The following is a 17,555-nucleotide window of genomic DNA, read 5'->3' as shown; positions in this document are numbered from 1 at the left end:
ACTCATGCAGTACTATGCATGGCACTTTTCACTGCGAGGCTTAAACAGACACTTCAGCACTTCAGAGACTTATATTTATTATCTCTTATTGTTCACATGCACATTACATGCTTAAGCACGAGAGGTTTAGAATAAAGAGCCTAAAATAATACATATTACTCAAAAGGCAAAAAAGACCACTCCCTTCAGAGCAAAGATGTGGGTGGTGGGTCCAGGAAGAGAGAATCTCTGAGTAGCCACAGTTTGAACTGGCTTTGTGCTGTGACACGCATCCTATGGCAACATGCATTCCTTCATGGGACAACACAAAGAGGGTTTCCCCTGGTGTCACGACTGCCCTGGAGAGTGACCAGAAAAGGGGAGAACATGCCTGGGCAAAGGCAACGTGGGAGGAGGAAATCTGCGTTCAGGGTATTGACTTCCATGCAATGATGTATGGTTGAATCCAGCCTGGAGATTAAGAGAGGCAATCATTAACCCAGGAAAGAAACACAGGTGGGGCTTTGTTTTAAAATGAACAAAATTAAGAAGAACATTTAGTAACATTATTCCTCAGTATTTATTACTTTCGCATGATCATCCACCATATGAAACTCCAGAGATGTTTTGATTCATTACCAAAAGGAGTCAAAATCCTAGCTATAGACAACATTATTAAAATCATAAGTGGACAAAAATGAGCCACCTGATAACACATATCCTACCTGCAAAAAGCCTTATCTTTGAGAAGCCTGCTGTTTGTGTACTGAGAGAACAAGTCATCTGAAAATTAAATATAATTAATGAAAAGTTTCCACTGTAAATACCACACTTAACACAACGTAAAAGTATTATAGGTTAATAGTTAATCATCTGCTTCTTCTTTGGCAGAAAATTATTGCAGTTGTCAATGAACAGTAACTGTTCAAAACAACTCAGAATTAGAATGTTACATGATAATCTTCAAAAAAGTGTGAAACAACATCAAAATGCAGAAGGTTGAACCCATTAGTTTCAATTCTATGACATATTTAGTGAGTACAAAAGAGCTATTTAAGCTGGCTCTTCTGATAATCAGAGTTTCTGTCAACGTAGTTGTAAAGTTGACCTTTAAAAATATACATGGATTACTAGATTTCTCAGTTTATTTTGATGATACTCAGAAGCTACTTCTGGACCATTTTTCTTCTTCTATCAGGTCTCCATCCTCTTCTTTTAGTTTCAGAAGTTTCTCTCTGTGCTGGTTCCCTTTTCCTGGGAAACAGCAAATGTCTTGAAAACCTACTTACAAGCATGTCAGTTCAGCAATGCTCTCATTTATGTGCTAAATATCAAGCTCACAGTTAAAGTACATTGGAGTTTTAAGAATGCCTTTAAAAAACAGGATTTAACCTTGTACTTTAAAAACCACTTAAGTGCTTTGCAGTATAAGAAGGCTTTTCTATATCATGGTTGTATGGATCAACCTGCAGTTAAATCTTTCCTTCTCGCACACAAAGATATTGTGGAATGTAATTCCAGTATGCCTTGGCCTCCTGCATGCACCTGCCAGCTGACCTAAATCCATAACATTCTGACTGAGAGTGCCATAGTATAAGAACCTGCTTCCAGACAAGTGGAAAATGCCACTTTTCTTGTGTTTCTCTGACCTTAAGTTTGGAAATATTTACTTGAAGTTATTATGAATTTAATTTATTTCTCCTTGTGGTATGAGAGGATAAGGAGGATCCAGCCCTTAATTTCTAACAAAATTGTTTCTACAGGATCAAATTTTTTGTAGGATTGCAAAGGCTTTAACCAGCTACTGTGCAAAATTATGTTACTCTTCACCTTTCTGATCATTTACTTTAGTGACAGCCAACACATACATTGCTCTGACAACCTGCCACTGATTTAAAAAATGTAGCAACATGATGCAGTATACTTAATAGCTATCTTAAGCAGGCACCTGCAGCTACAAATCAGCTGAAAAAAAATCAACTACACAAGTACACCTTGAACCACACTCACCAAACTTAGGCTGTCTTGAACTGACAAGGGAAGTAACTTTCAAATGCAAAAGCGCCCATATTATCTATCACTTGTGGAAAGTTCAACCCCAATGGACAAAGGCAAGACTAGCTATTTTTACTGCAGTGATGGACTACAGGGCTAGTGCAATCCTTCGACTAACTAGACCCTGGTTCTATTAGGGTGTTCTCAAGCTTTGTAAGCTGGTAGTCAGAGATTAAACACCAAATATGAAACAAGAACTGTCAAAGTGAAGTCCAAAAATATCCCTCGTCACCTGACAATGCTCTGTAAAGATTAAAAAGTGCACTCATTTGTTCTGTATTTCATGTGGCTTATTGCTGCCTTTATCCCCTTCTGCTAGTCAGATTTGTGAAGCACATGCATTAACTTGTCCTTTGTTTTCGCTATGGCAAATGTGTTGCTTTTCTACTTTACATTGTTGCACATGCTAGATTTCAAATCCTCTGTCAGGGAACAGAGACACATTATACTAGATAATGCAGAAATAAAAAATTATAAGAGTTTGTGAGTTAAGGCTTTGATTTTACTATTTCTCTTACAAATCTAACTTTTTCATAAAGGGGAACAAGTTATAAAATGTGAAGGTGTCAGGTAGACTATGATGTATAAATGACAAAAGCAAGACAAACAAAAGCAACTAAAGTAATGGGATGAACAAAAGCAAGAGAATGACACTATCTGAAAGCAAAGAGTTTAATAGGAATCCAAGAGTTCCCCACTTCTCCAATTAATCCCAGATCTAATTTTCCAGTGCTATGTCTCAATTTTTTTGCAAAGAATGAGGAAGAAAATTGCTACATGCTCAAGAAATCTCCTCTACAAAATGAACAATCAAATCTTTTCAAGAGTTTTGCCTTTTTTTTCTTTTTTATTTTTTTTTTAAGTTTAGAAGATCATGCTGTGAAATTGTTTTGTTAGAATCAAAAATGGATTTCACTCTGTAACCTGTACAAAGTTGAATTGCACCCCTGGAGATCTGCCAAACTACCTGAAAATAATTTGAACAACCAGTGATCCATGTTGTGCGACCTTTACCTCCTTACTCTCTTATCTACTTTTGTTCATGGCTTGCATTTTTTTTTTCTGTTTGGATGGTTGCTGCTTGAATAAAGAAGGATGACTAATTGTTTAAAACTATTTTGAACATCTTTTGAAGTACTCCATTATGGTAGGTTATATCAATGCTGCAATGCTTCACTTTGTCCACTCTCCTATTATGCTAATAACAGGTAAACTGCATGGGCTATGTGTTCAATGCAGTGTGAAGGGTACTTGATGCACAGATCCTATTACTAATAAAAAAAAAAAAAATGTGGCTAATTTCCTGTACTATGATAATATTAATATTTTGCAGTTTTCTTACTTCTTTATAAATATTAGCTGTTAATCCACACGAGAGCTTTGGGAGGTGGTTTTACCTTTCTATACTACTAAAAACCTGCAAATCCAGATTTTGGTCTCTAATAAATCTGGTGTGATTTTGAAAGGTTTTCAGCACAAAGGAGTGTCTGTCAGTAGAAGTGAATAGCTGTTATCTCTAAACTCAGGTTATTTTACTGGAATCCCTGAGTATGGATTTAGAAGCATAAGTACGTGCACTGTGGAGAGGAGAAGGAAAAAAAGCAGCCCAATGTCCGAGTATAAATATTTTAATTCCTTCCATCCCTGGGTTCTACCTAGCCCTCTAAGCTCCAAATATATTTCCAACTTAATGCTTAAAATTCATTCTTTTGCCATGAAGGAAAACTGAGGGTGAAAGAAATAGTTGCTCTTTTTTTCCTGGTGTTGGTATCCATGTAGTGTGGGCAAGTATCCAAAACCTAAAAAATGTATCTATCTGTCCATTTTTCAGAAATGGTTAGAGATTGTCATTACTTTGAGAGATAATTGCTCCGATCTTAAGGCGGGGGTGGGGGGGGGCAGCGGGGAGAAGAAGTAAAAAATGGAAAAGCTCTGTGTGAAGAGTGAAATGGTCACCTGCAAAACCCAGATCTGTGAAACCCAGCAAATCATTACGTCTTCTAACCGTGTACCACCCACCAGCACATTGTCAGCGCTCCTGAAACAACTCAGCATTTTTTCCATAAGGGTTCTCACACTCATAGCATGAACATTCTTAAAGGAAATTAAACTGCAGATAGAGACTATTCTCAGAAGCAATCAGTGATTTTTGAATAAAATGAGGCTTTGTAGAAGGTCCCATCTTAAACTGGTGAGCACTTTTTCTCTGTATACCAGGTATCCAGTTGGGTATCAAACAGGAAAACATACAGCTACAAAGGAACGTAAGAGCCATATGAGATCATATCAAAGATCTAAAATTACCAATTCTTGAAAATCTTAGCCTAATTGATATTTTATTAGCATTAATAGTAATACCAATAAAATATAAAATGTGTTTTTTTCTGCTGCTGAACAATGTTATCAAATGCAGACAAAATTTACAATCAGGCTCAGTCGGCCTGATCATTTTTGGATCAGACTGTGCAGGTGTTGGCTATTAATTGAAGTCCTTATTAATTGAAGTAGTAAAGAAAGGACATAGTTAACCAGTTGCCAATTGCCCAGTTGAAGAATTCTTCAGAGCATTTCCCAGCTGAGCAGGTGGATCTGGGCCAGTTCAGTCAAAAACTGAACTCTTTTTCATTGGTTTTAAGCACTCTTTACTTCAGTTCTCCACTGAGTTTCTGAAAACCTCCAGTCTCTTCTCTAGTGTATGAGATACATAACTTTCCTTTTAGCTCACTGATTGCATCAACACTTGTACTTTATCTCCAGAGTGAAGGAAGGGATGGGTCTGCAAGGTTTTAAGAAACCTGTTTTTCAGGACATTGGTGTACAGGAGGATGTGTGGTTTCTATATTTTTAATGTTATTTTTGCCTAACTTTTGTCAAATCTAAGCTATAAATCCCACAAAGGCAAGATCCAGTTTGAGACAATAATTATAGAGCCTCCAATTAGTTTGTTCCAAGTAATAGCCACTAAATATTGCAGTGTCAGCTGGAAAATATATGAAAGTGAATTGAATTAATCTCGAAATCTTTGAGGGACATGTATTGAACACCACCAGGGAGAGAACAGGTTTATTTGGCTGAGAGTATAGGTTCTTCACTGGTATTTTTTAACACTTAAAAATCGAAGCCCTAATCTTCCGAGTACAATTTTTTGAGAGCTCTCTCTGGTTTCATCTGTCTGGCCCACCTCCCAGCCAGGTACAAAGGGTGAGGAGTTTATATTCCAGTGATATTTCAGGATGACAGGGAAGGAAATTTCAAAGACAGACCACAAAGCACCTTTCCTTTGAGAAAAAAAATGTCTCTAGGCACCACCACCATGGATGGAGCATGTGGCACGCTGGGCCCATTTCAATCTACCAGTAGAGGAAATCAGTTACATAAGATGATGTGAGACAATGGTATTGGGTCTTGGGAGTTGCTGGCAAGGACAAATACGTATAATTTTAGTTTCCCACTACCCAGTTATATCTGTTGTGTATAAGCTGGTAAAACAGTATGGACAGGAGGAACTTCTTTACTTTGAGGGTGGCAGAGCACTGGAATAGGCTGCCCAGGGAAATGGTGGAGTCTCCTTCTCTGGAGATATTCAAAACCCACCTGGATATGTTCCTGTGCAACCTGCTCTAGGTGGACTTGCTTTGGCAGGGGGGTTGGACTAGATGATCTCCAGAGGTCCCTTCCAACCCCATGTGATTCTGTGATAGAGCCGATGTGCAGAGAGTCAGGGATGCAAAAGAACATGATCAATAAAATTGGGTTCAAAGTTTTGCCACATCAGACATAAAAAGTGCACTTCAAAGAGGAATTTGCCTTTCTTTCCTTCTTCATACAGCTCTTTGCACCCAGCAGAAGAGCGTGGATCACAGAATCACAGAATGGTAGAGATTGGAATGGACCTTCAGAGATAATCTAGTCCACCCCCCCTGCCAAAGCAAGATCACCAAGAGCAGGTTGGACAGGAATCCATCCAGGCAGGTATAGAATATTTCCAGAGAAGGATGACAAGGTTTTTAGTGGAAGTGGTCCACGAGACTCCTTCCACCTGTCCAAATACATACCGGGCCTGTGTAAGATACTCAGGCTGATACCAAATTTAGCAGCAGTATGCGGGTGTCAAAAAAACGGGTAGTGGAAGCTCCTAGTATGAGCAAGGTGGGGCTGACTGTCAATGTCACATGATGGGAAAAACCGGGTTTGGTAGAGATGGAATAGTAATCAGACAACTGATTAAGGAGAGAAATAATTACAGAGAGAACTGATTAAGGCAAAGGAAGCCATCGCTCATCAAGGATAGCATGAGAGACAAGTTACTACAAGATGCTTAAACTGCCAAAAGAAATGTGGGTGTAATTGTCTCCTCTAGTTTCAAGAAATGTTGATAGGGAAAAGTGCAGCACAAAGTGGGTGTATGGAAAAACTGAAAGCTGAGAAAGACAAAAAAGTAAAAGAGCAAGGGATGGCAGAGAGCTCTCTGAGGCAGCGCAGTAATTGAAAAGTGAGAAGCAGATAAGGCTGGACATGGAGACAAGCAACACACAGACAAAGAGGAGCAACATAGAGGATGGAGAGAATATCCCACCCCAGCACAGAAGAAATTAGAGAGTACATCTTAAAGAGCTGGAAATTCTTCTTAAAGGGTTAAGGGTTCAGAGAAAGAAGGGTGTCTGGCTCAGGCAAAATTACAGAATCACAGAATCACAGAATCACAGAATCTTAGTGGTTGGAAGGGACCTTTGAGATCATCGAGTCCAACCACATTAAAAAAAAAAAAAACAAACAAACAAAACACAAAAACACACAAACAAACAAAAAAACACAACACAAAACCAAACAAACAACAACACCCCCCCCAAAAAAAAAAAAAAAAAAAAAAAAAGCAAGCAGCATCCATCAACTAAACCCCACACACAACACCCCACCACAAACCAACAATCCCGGGCACTAGAGCATGCCCTGAAGAGCCACGTCTACACGTTTCTTAAATACCTCCAGGGATGGTGACTCCACCACCTCCCTGGGCAGGCTGTTCCAGTGCTTGACCACTCTCTCAGTAAAGTAATTCTTCCTAATATCTAATCTAAACCTCCCCTGCCGCAACTTCAGACCATTTCCTCTGGTCCTGTCGTTATTCCCTTGGGAGAAGAGGCCAACCCCCGCCTCTCTACAGTTTCCTTTCAGGTAGTTGTAGAGGGCAATGAGGTCTCCCCTCAGCCTCCTCTTCTCCAAACTAAACATGCCCAGTTCCCTCAGCCTCTCCTCATAGGACTTGTTCTCCAGACCCCTCACCAGCTTGGTGGCTCTCCTCTGGACACGCTCCAGCACTTCAATGTCTTTCCTGTAGTGAGGGGCCCAAAACTGAACACAGTACTCGAGGTGAGGCCTCACCAGTGCCGAGTACAGAGGCACGATGACTTCCCTGCTCCTGCTGGCCACGCTATTCCTGATACAGGCCAGGATGCCGTTGGCCTTCTTGGCTGCCTGGGCACACTGCTGGCTCATGTTAAGCCGGCTGTCCACTAACACTCCCAGGTCCTTTTCTGCCAGGCAGCTTTCCAGCCACTCTTCCCCAAGCCTGTAGCATTGCCTGGGGTTGTTGTGGCCGAAATGCAGAACCCGGCACTTGGCCTTATTAAACCTCATCCCATTGGCCTTGGCCCATTGGTGTGGTTGCTAACTGCAAAGGTCTGTAGAGGTTCCTTATTGCTTGATCAGTTGTTTCCAAATGAAAAGTTGGTCTAAAGAAAAATAATATCTAATGAATGTAGTGAGAAATTAAAAATTATACATTTGCATTTTCTTCATTTTATCTTCAGCTTTATTCCCTGGATAAATGCCCGGGGATTCTGTTGCATGGAGCGCTGTCTCACTGTAGGTCAGAACAAGAAATGTGTTTACTTTTCTAATAATGTATTTTTAGAGTATTTTCCCATGATGAAGGGGAAAAGACTCTCTTTATTTTCATAAAAGTCCTATGAAAATTGGCACCACTCGCTATCCATTACTTCCTTCTTTTCCTCTTCTGCATAGCATGTCTCTAAGTAATGCTATTCCTCCTTTAGACCTCCTTATATAGCATCAATCAACTTATGAAGATCAGAGTATATTATCTATCTCCCTTGTGCCAAGCTGTTGGAGACTATCATGCTTACAGAGAATTACAGCTAAATTGCAGCAAATACAAATGGGATTTCATATTATGTTGTCTTAAAGACCAAATGTGTTTATCATGATCAATATATTAATATGGAAAACTAAAGGAATTGATAATAGTTTATCATTTATTACAAAGTTTTGTCAAATTTTACAGTGTGTTTTCTTTTTCATTGTTTTTGTTGTGATTTTTTTTTAAAGGAGTACATTGATTTTAATATACTTAGGTGGCTATAATATTGGATCTTTATAATAACATAATATTATAAAAACTTCAGTTAACTTTGATGTGCCATATTTTGGGGACTATTAACTAAACACTTCAAAATTAACAAAATGGAAACAAGTTTTCAAGAGTGTTTTGTTCACAGTTGGTACTGTCTTTTAAAGACCATGTTCATCTCTCCCTTCCATTGATATAAATCAGGAATGGCTTATTTTAATCCTATATATATATATATATATATATGCACAATGATCATTTATTATAACTTCCATGCAGGTCTTACCTTTATTTTCCGTTAATTTGTACTGCATAATGATGTACTATTACTTTGCGAAGATCTACTGTATTTGTAATGTCTTATAGTGAAAAATACTTCACAAAGTTTGGAAGCACCTCAGCTTTAGTTAAACAAATGAGAATTTTTCTTTCTGTGAATTCAGGAAAGCACTGCCTTTGTTTTCTCTCTAATTTCTGTATCATATACAATGCAAGAAAACCACAGAAATATTCCTTTCTGGAGAGTAAGAAAAAAAAAAAAGGTTTGTTCTTAGAGTGTACAACTATAAAAGGAAAGACTTCCCTCTCCTGCTCAAGTCTGTGATACTGAATGTCATAACACCTATCTGAGCTACTCCATTCCCTCCCGTTCTTCCTGCCAAACCTCTTCACTCTGTGGAACATAGGTTCACATTATGGTGCTTCGCACTGGATCCTGGATAATACAGCTTCTGTATCTATTGGACCTTCAAGTCCTGTTATAATGCATACAATGATACTGAAGGCAACAGAGACAGATGTTTCTGTCAAAGTTGAAAATTAGTTTCAGTAGCAAAGTTTTAACTGTGTCTGAGCACATTATTGTCATATGATTAGTCCCCTGGCCGCTACCATGATTACCCAAATGCTTTGCAAGCCTTGGGACTCAGTACAGTGTAGGACTGAGTCCTTAATTAGCATTTTTGTTGTCATAATCAATATGCATATGTATACAAGTAGTATAAATTTGTATAACTTACATGTTGTGTTGTCTGTGAGGTCACAAAGATATCTAACCTTCTGATCTGCTGTTGCAAAAGTGTGATCCACCATGCTCACAGTCAGTGGATTGGAGAGTAAGAAGATAAACATGACATATAAGTTGCTTGTATTGAGTAAAACACAATACACTTGCATGGAAAGGATAAAAGGTAAAATGACAGCGCAGAAACAACTAATGAAAATAATTAAGGAAAATAAGAACTGGGGACTGGTAGAGAGAGAGACATTTTATTTTATTTTTTATACATGCTGTGAAGAAGCCATTTGAGAATGGAATAATTAAGCAGTGCATTCATGAAGAAAAAAACATAATAGTAAAAGGAAAAGAGCAAACAAGATGAAATAGAAGTTATGTTTAGGGATTTGTACAGACAGTTATGCTAACAAAGACTGTAATAGAAATTCTGATGTAGTGAGTAACAAAATAAAGAACTGTATGGGCAGATTTTCCAAAGCATTTTGCATCTTTGAGATCTCATTTTTAAAGGAGTTAAAACTGCTTATTACATTCCTCATTACATGCAAAGAAAGTTTTTGGTCGTTCATCATTTTGGCTTACACACCACAACAAGCACAGTAGATTCGCACCTCTACAGCTGCATCTTTGCAGCCAGCCTGGATCCCTGAAGAGCATTTAGTACGTACCACTAGAAAGGCTGGACAACATCACTTTCAATTATATGTGGTTCAAGTAGGAGCTATTTGAAATGAAGCTTTTTTGGAAACCTAGTATCTTGCTTTTACTATCAAAAACACTTAATACGGGGAACATCTCTCTGATAGAGACATCACACTAAAGCATGGTTTATGAGGGAGATGATCAATGTGATAAAACTTGAAAGTAAGAAATGGTCTGTGTAAAAACATAGGCCAAAAAGATGAACAATTATAGATGTGTCTTAAAATACCGCCAACAGTATTCAGCCCACTTGAAGGGTTTTGGCTTTCTTTCTGGAATTCAAGAATGGACTAATGTGTGTCATCTGCAAAAGATTGTCCCATACCAGACAAATGGAAGACATCGCTAATTTAAAGACTAAATTGATATATCAGTTTAACATGCTGTATAGTAATGTACTATTTTCTTACAGAAAATTCTTCTTTGACAGAAACATATCAACAGAATAATTTGCAGTTTAAACAAAAATATGTAAATAAGTGTGTTGCATAGACAACTGCTTGTTTTAGCAAAACAAAAATTTCACTGACACTTATGTAAACTGACTCACCTATTGTTTTTTCCTGTCAGTTACGGAGACTCTATTATAAAAAAATGGCAGTATATTTTTACTTCATGAAATAAAAGTAAAAAAAGATTACTTAGAATTTCTTCATTATCATTGCATCTAGAGGGTAAGTTTGGCTAAACAGCATGTTCTTTACATAACTTTTGGCCAGCGCCAAGTGAAATCCCCCAATGTATATACCTGATTTCCCTGTCAGATAGAAGCAAACATGCTTATTAATTATAATAACTCTGTGTTTCTTTAAGGCTGTCATGTCAGTCTGGATGTACAGTTGCCCATAGATAGCACAGCTTTGACTCAGCATGTCACTTCTTACCTTGCCAAGCATGAAAAGTGCAAGTAACGAGACTTGCAAAATGAAATATTGCCTGACAGAAACCTGCCTTCTAGAGTGCACAATCCTGGTATAAAGCCACCTTGACAAAAAGTGTATTACTCTTAGGACCCTTCAAATTAGTGGAGTGATGCAGCTTTATTATCAGATATTGTTCAGTTCATCATAAACGTCTCACTGCCATTGCTCCTTATGTGTGAAAGGGACTATATAAAAGCATACTATATTCCAATCTAATTCACACAATGGCTTTCTTGGTAATTAAGATCCAAGTACTGTTCAATTTCTAGGGATTTTCTATTACCCATATGAATCAAATGATTTAGAATGACTAGATTAAAATAGTTGGTGACACTGCTGAAGAAGAGGAGTGAAAAGGGATCTTTAAGAAGGAAGAAATAAGATTGATTTAGAAACTCAGTTTATTGCTGAGTGACCACCCCAAATTGATCTGAAAAAAAAAAAAAATAGATGGAATGAAGATCTTTATAACTTTTCAGCCGATGGCAGTATGTCTTTTAAAGCCAGCATTAAAAGCCTGTTCACTGGCCATAAATACAAGACAGAAGAATACAGTTTGCCATAAAATACTTAATGCTGTTGCACAGAGACTGGAATTTGACAATTACAATTGTTTTTGTGACACTTTAGATTTTTGGAGGAAAACTATTTACTTTGTTCCTTATTGCATATTCTGTACCCAAGAATATTCATGGATGTGACCTGACCAGAAGAATATTCATACCAGTGACCTGAAAGTCAAAATCCACCCCCCTCCCCACCAGCCATACTACCTAGCTGTATAAACTCCTCACAGAGACCAAGAAAACTCTTTGCCTGGCATACTGGGAGAAGGGAGAAGACTTAGCTCCTACCTCTTAAGGCCTTTAGGACATAAAGGTATACAGTATGAATGACTCACATACTGCAAAGTCGTCATCTGGGGAGTCTAAAGTCTGTAATATTATTCAGAAACAGATGCATGAGACAACATAGTCTAACCTAAGACCAGTCCCCAGTGTTAGCAAGCACCTCTTGAAAAACTGCAAGAGAGCAGATAACACAGTTTTGTCATTAAAGACACTGCCATTAGTATCCTGAACAGGTTGAGGCAAAAGCTGAAACAGGGAGAAACTTTGCAGCCCCTATCTCTATCTGAATGCATAGTGTTGAGAAAGGGACTCATAACAAAGCTCTAGATAAGTAGACCAACGGATGATAGAGCAAACAGCCTGCTAGACCTAAGGACATCAGATAAACAATGGTGAAAATCCTAGAGGAGGCAAGGAGGCTTGCTACTAGATCAAAAGTAGAAATTCCCACGTGGGAAAAAAAAAAACCAAACAAACCAAAACCACCACCACCACCAAACAAACAGCAAACAAACAAACAACAAAAAAACCCCACCAAAAACCCCCCAAAACAAAACCAAAAAACCTGCTCTTGTCTTAGGGAGGAAGCTCTTGTTCTCAGCAAGAAGTATAAGGCATCCCGCAATCTCATATGTAGCCCAGTAGATAGGGAAAATCTGTCATCTGCTGGGAGGAAAATATATCAGTCTCTAGCAATGCAACTCTAGAAAACCTCCAGTCACTAGACTGTGTATGTCCACACATTAGACTTTCCCTTCTTACTTGAAGTTCATGAGTTTAAAGCGGAATACTGCCTTGCTTATTGACATCAGAGACTAGCAGCTCAACTATCTTGATCTCAACAGTGTGCAGCTCACTGCAGACATTTCCATTCAGGAGGAGTTGTTAGAGGATGCAGCAGCCAAAAAGTAGCTTCTCTTCTGCTCTGCCTGGCAAGCAGAACTTCTCCACCCAGTGAAGCAGATGCTTCACGAGTAAGGTAAAGCAGAGATTCCCTCAAATGCTTGAATAAACTATGTATTTTTCCTTATTTCTCCTGGATTAACTGTGAAGAAGAAGATATAAAAGGCTGGAGTTACTAGCCAGGTCACTTGATAGTACAGCAAGAGATCATGGCTATGTTCCTAGCTGTGTCAGCTTACCACTGTCAAGCGAAAAAAAAAGAAGAGAAGGGGAGAAAAAGGGGAAAATAAGAACAAAAAAAAGGAAGAAAGAAATTAAACCCCAGCTTTTGCAACACAAACAAGCAGAAAAAAATACTTTCTATTTTTAGGAGGACATGTTACACTCTAATTTCTCTATATGTCTTGTGTATGGACATTTGTGTTGGTGTATCAATTTTTTTATGAAATCAGTACAAAATTATACTGGTCAATAGTCTCGTTTGAGCTAAAAAGTAACTTGTTAAAATAGGCCTTGTATATATTTATTTTACCATACCTTTGATGTTAAATTTGTGGAAAGAGTCCATGATGTTGTATCAGATGATAGGACTTCTATGGACAGTAGAACTCATCAACAGTGGGATTGAAGGATGAGGTATGAATCAGTCATCGCAACTGCTGTATTTTGTTACTAGCTGCTATGGGACTGAGGTGCTTCCACTGTGTCTCTTGTTTTGTAAAGGTTTTACAACAAGAATTGATCTTTCCAAAGGATGTTTGCATGAAGGACATCTGCCCTCATCCTTTGTATCCTTTCTAACCAGATCAGAATATTGCTGTGCTTACAAACAAACCAAGAGTCTTAAATAAAACTGACTCTTCCACATATCTGGTCAATGAAGATGAATGTTAATTCTTTGATATCATATTAATTTAGTAATCTGAATTATTGATTTAATCTTAACTGCAATTTTTGCTCATGTTTATATTTATTATTTCAGTCTTTTTTGAATCAGAAGAGGTGGAGAACAAGCTCTCAGAACTCATGCCCCATACTGATGTCTGGTGGACTGTATGCACACTGATCATCACAACTGATTTCAGGCAAGAGATTTGCATGCCTCTTGCCTCTGCTTCCAAATTAATTGCTGTGTCTTTCACAATCACAGAATCAGAGAATGACAGAATGGTTGAAGTTAGAAGGGACGTCTTGAGATTATCTTGTTCGACAGCCCTGCTCAAGGAGGGCCACCTAGAGCAGACTGCCCGGGACCATATCCAGATGGCTTGTGAATATCTCCAAGGTGGGAGATTCCACAGCCTCCTAGAACAACCTGTGTCAGTGCTTGGTCACCCTCACAGTAAAAAAGTGCTTCCTGGTATTTAGAGGGAACCTCCCATGTTTAAGTTTATGCCCATTACCTTTGGTTTTGTCACTGGACACCACTGGAAAATAGCCTGGTTTTGTCCTCCATGCACCCTCTCTTCAGGTACTATATACATTGATAAGATCCTCCTGAGCCTTCTCTTCTTGAGGCTGAACAGTCCCAGCTCTTTCAGCATTTCCTCACAATAGAGATGCTCCAATTCCTTAATCATCTTAGTGGCTCTTTGCTGGACTATCTCTGCTATGTCCATGTCTCTCTTGTATTGAAGAGCCCAGAACTAGTCACAGTACTCCAGGTGTGGTGTCACCACTGGTGCATAGAGCTAAATGATTACCTCCCCTTAATGCAGCCCACGATACTATTGGCCTTTCTTGCTGCAAAGGCATACTGCTAGCTAATGTTTAATTTCAGTATCCACCAGGACCACTGCATAATGTTTGTTTAATTTCATGTAAGTGATATGGTTGCAGTTGAGACTGGATCCCTTAACTAGCTCTGCTTCATTTAAAATAGTCTTATCCTTGCAGTTTCCTGTTACTCTTGCATTATCTTTGCAGAATTGTCAGATTCTCTGATAAATGAATCCTCTAATAAACTAAAGAATTGCAGTTTTTAGTTTTAGGTTCAACTATTGTGTCATTTTGCAGTTGAAGAGCTATAGGATTTTTTAATTTTTATTTTTGTTTTGGTTTTTAAACTCTAGGAGTTAAATGTCCATTCCCTGAACACATACCCTTCTTATATCCACCTCATTCTTAAAAAATGAATAAATCGCTTCTGTTAAGTTGGATACACTTTCATACAAAGGAACTACTTCCCTGGTCTTATGTGCAGCCCACTATATTTCTATGCCTCTTAACAACCATTTCTATGATGCTTCTAACTGTGAAAAGCAAACTGAGTTGACTCCTGTATTAAATGTGTGTTACTTTTACCCTTCTTAATGTCTGTGTGTTCTTACTTACAGCAGCTCCTATGCTGCAAGCTTAATGGAGCATGGGCTATACCTTCAGCAATGTTTGGTAAGAACTTGGCTTTTTGTGGCCACTACAGTAATGCATAAATGAATTGCTAAAGTGAGTCACAGATTCTTTTTCTATGCTCTGCTGTGCCTTTTCATCTCCAGTCTCTGAGTAAATCATAAAGCTCTTATTTGTGCATCTTCCATGGACAATTCATCAAAGACTCTAGAAAAAAGGACAGAAGGCTACTCATCCTCTCTCATGAAGAATCTCTCCTCCACAAAAGAGAAGAGGTCAAAATTACACTGTCAGGTGGAGTCATCACAGTGCCTTTCTCTGCCTTCTCCATAGGCAGAACATACTCTAGTGCAGCTCTACACAATCTGACATACCTCCCAGCCTTTCTTTGCCTTCAAAGCAGCTTCTTGCCATTTGGAAACAGATTGAAAAATAAAAATTATACAGCTTCATTTACTTGTGTTGGAGTATTGACAGACCAACCAACCTTGATCAAACTTATGCAATATAAACTTAAGTTTATATTACAACATCCCTGTCCACTCCTGTCCTCCTGTGACAGCCGACAAAGCAGTCAGCAGAAAAAAAAGCTGGCTGACCCCTGAGCCTTTTCAATGCAAAGTGGGATGTTGTAGAGTAAAAGTACCAACATAACAGTTTAAAATAAATGGCCAGCCTTAGCTCTGAGCCAGCTAAGGCCCCATCAGACCTTCTCATCATGTCAGTGTTATTGTTGGAAACAACAGTCTTCAACTGAGTAGAGAGCTGAGATGGTGAATCCTTCACTAGATCTTGTATGTCCTGCCCTTTGGTTAGTTTAAGTAGCTGGTGGTGGGATGATTACACACCTACCTCATCTGTCCAAAGTCCAAGGTCCCAACTCAACTAAGAATTTATCGTCCTTCTCTTCACACTCATATATTCTCATCCTAACACACTTCCCTCAGCCTAATATCTCTCTAACGGGTGTCATGAAAGGAGAATCTGCGGGTGTCCCATTTGAGGGTGCTCATTCTTCCTTGTATTTAGCTAGGATGAATAATAGATAATGAGGTAGCACAGTCACCACTAGAGAGAGCTCTGATACTAAAATTATTTTCAAGCCCTATTTTATCTAAGTTCCTATTGCAGAGTTGAAGGGCAGTTTCTTGAATGGATGGAGTGTCAAAAAAGGAAGAGCAAAACAAAAAGAAGGAACTTCAGTGTGTTAGGGGGGATTTTAGACTTAATGTTATTGGACCGAGATTGGTCTACAGAAAGAGGAGAGAGTGTTTTTCTAGTTTGGACTCTTTCCACTTTAATTCAGCAGTTTTTGACACTCCACTTGCAATACTTATTGCTGCTCAGTTGCTCTGCTTCATGGTTTATGACTTGATATTGGTTTCAGGAGAATATAGGAAGAAAATCAAATACTGGAATTTGGGGGTGGGAGGGGGAGAGGGGGGAAGCTATTTATGAATCATTCCATTTATTGGTGGTTTATACTTCAGTAAAAGTTCATGCAATTTTCAGAAGTAACTTGGCATATCTATATATTTTGACTGCTTAAATGAGAAGTATCTATGAGCAGGTAAAATACCTTTTTTCCTCTTTCATGAACACCAGAAAATAAACATACCTGAGATACCAACACTGTCCAGTAATATTTGTGCCTTTATTATCAATGTTCAATGCACCTTTACTGAATGGGAGATATGAATCATGTAAAGATAGAGACTGGCAATGCTTGAATAAGGAAGGCCAGGTAGGCAATTCCATTGTTTTTATAAATACCACAGGAAAGGTGCCACAAATGCAATTTGGTGAATATTCTTCTAATAGTCTCTTAAATGTGATCTCTCTTTGTCATTGCACCATGATGAAGAGGTAGGGCCAACATGACAATCTGTGTGACCTATGTGAGTAAAACAGGGATCAAACATCCTGTGCCAAAGGTGACAAAATAGAAGCCAGTGTCCAAAGCTTTTGTTTCAAAGCCATACTCAGTCTCCATTCATTCCATGTGCTTCTGAATAATGTAGTCCCTCAGCTTGGGATCAATCCCTCCACAGTTAAGAAATATGATTATAGCTTCAGAATATCTCGACCTTTGTTCCTTCTTATGTAGTTAGGACTTCTTTTTGCAAAAGACCCCTGACTTTCTTCATAAACTTCCTTTTGTGGGATTCTGAAAACAGACACTACCCTTCCACTTCCAACATAAGGGGATAGTTCCTTTAGTTTCCTTCCAGGATAGCTGGATGTTCCTCCATCCTCATCTGTAGCAGTCATCAACAAGTACAGGCGGGCTGTCCATCATCACCTGTTTCAATTCCAGACAAAAGCAATGTTTGTTAAACAAAATGGTTAGTAGTCTCTGTACAAGAAATTTTAACAGATCACAAACTTAGGCCATTTCAGAATAT

Source organism: Numenius arquata, chromosome 4, assembly GCF_964106895.1.
Source record: "Numenius arquata chromosome 4, bNumArq3.hap1.1, whole genome shotgun sequence".
Lineage (NCBI taxonomy): Eukaryota > Metazoa > Chordata > Aves > Charadriiformes > Scolopacidae > Numenius > Numenius arquata.
Note: the sequence above shows the minus strand (reverse complement) of the source record.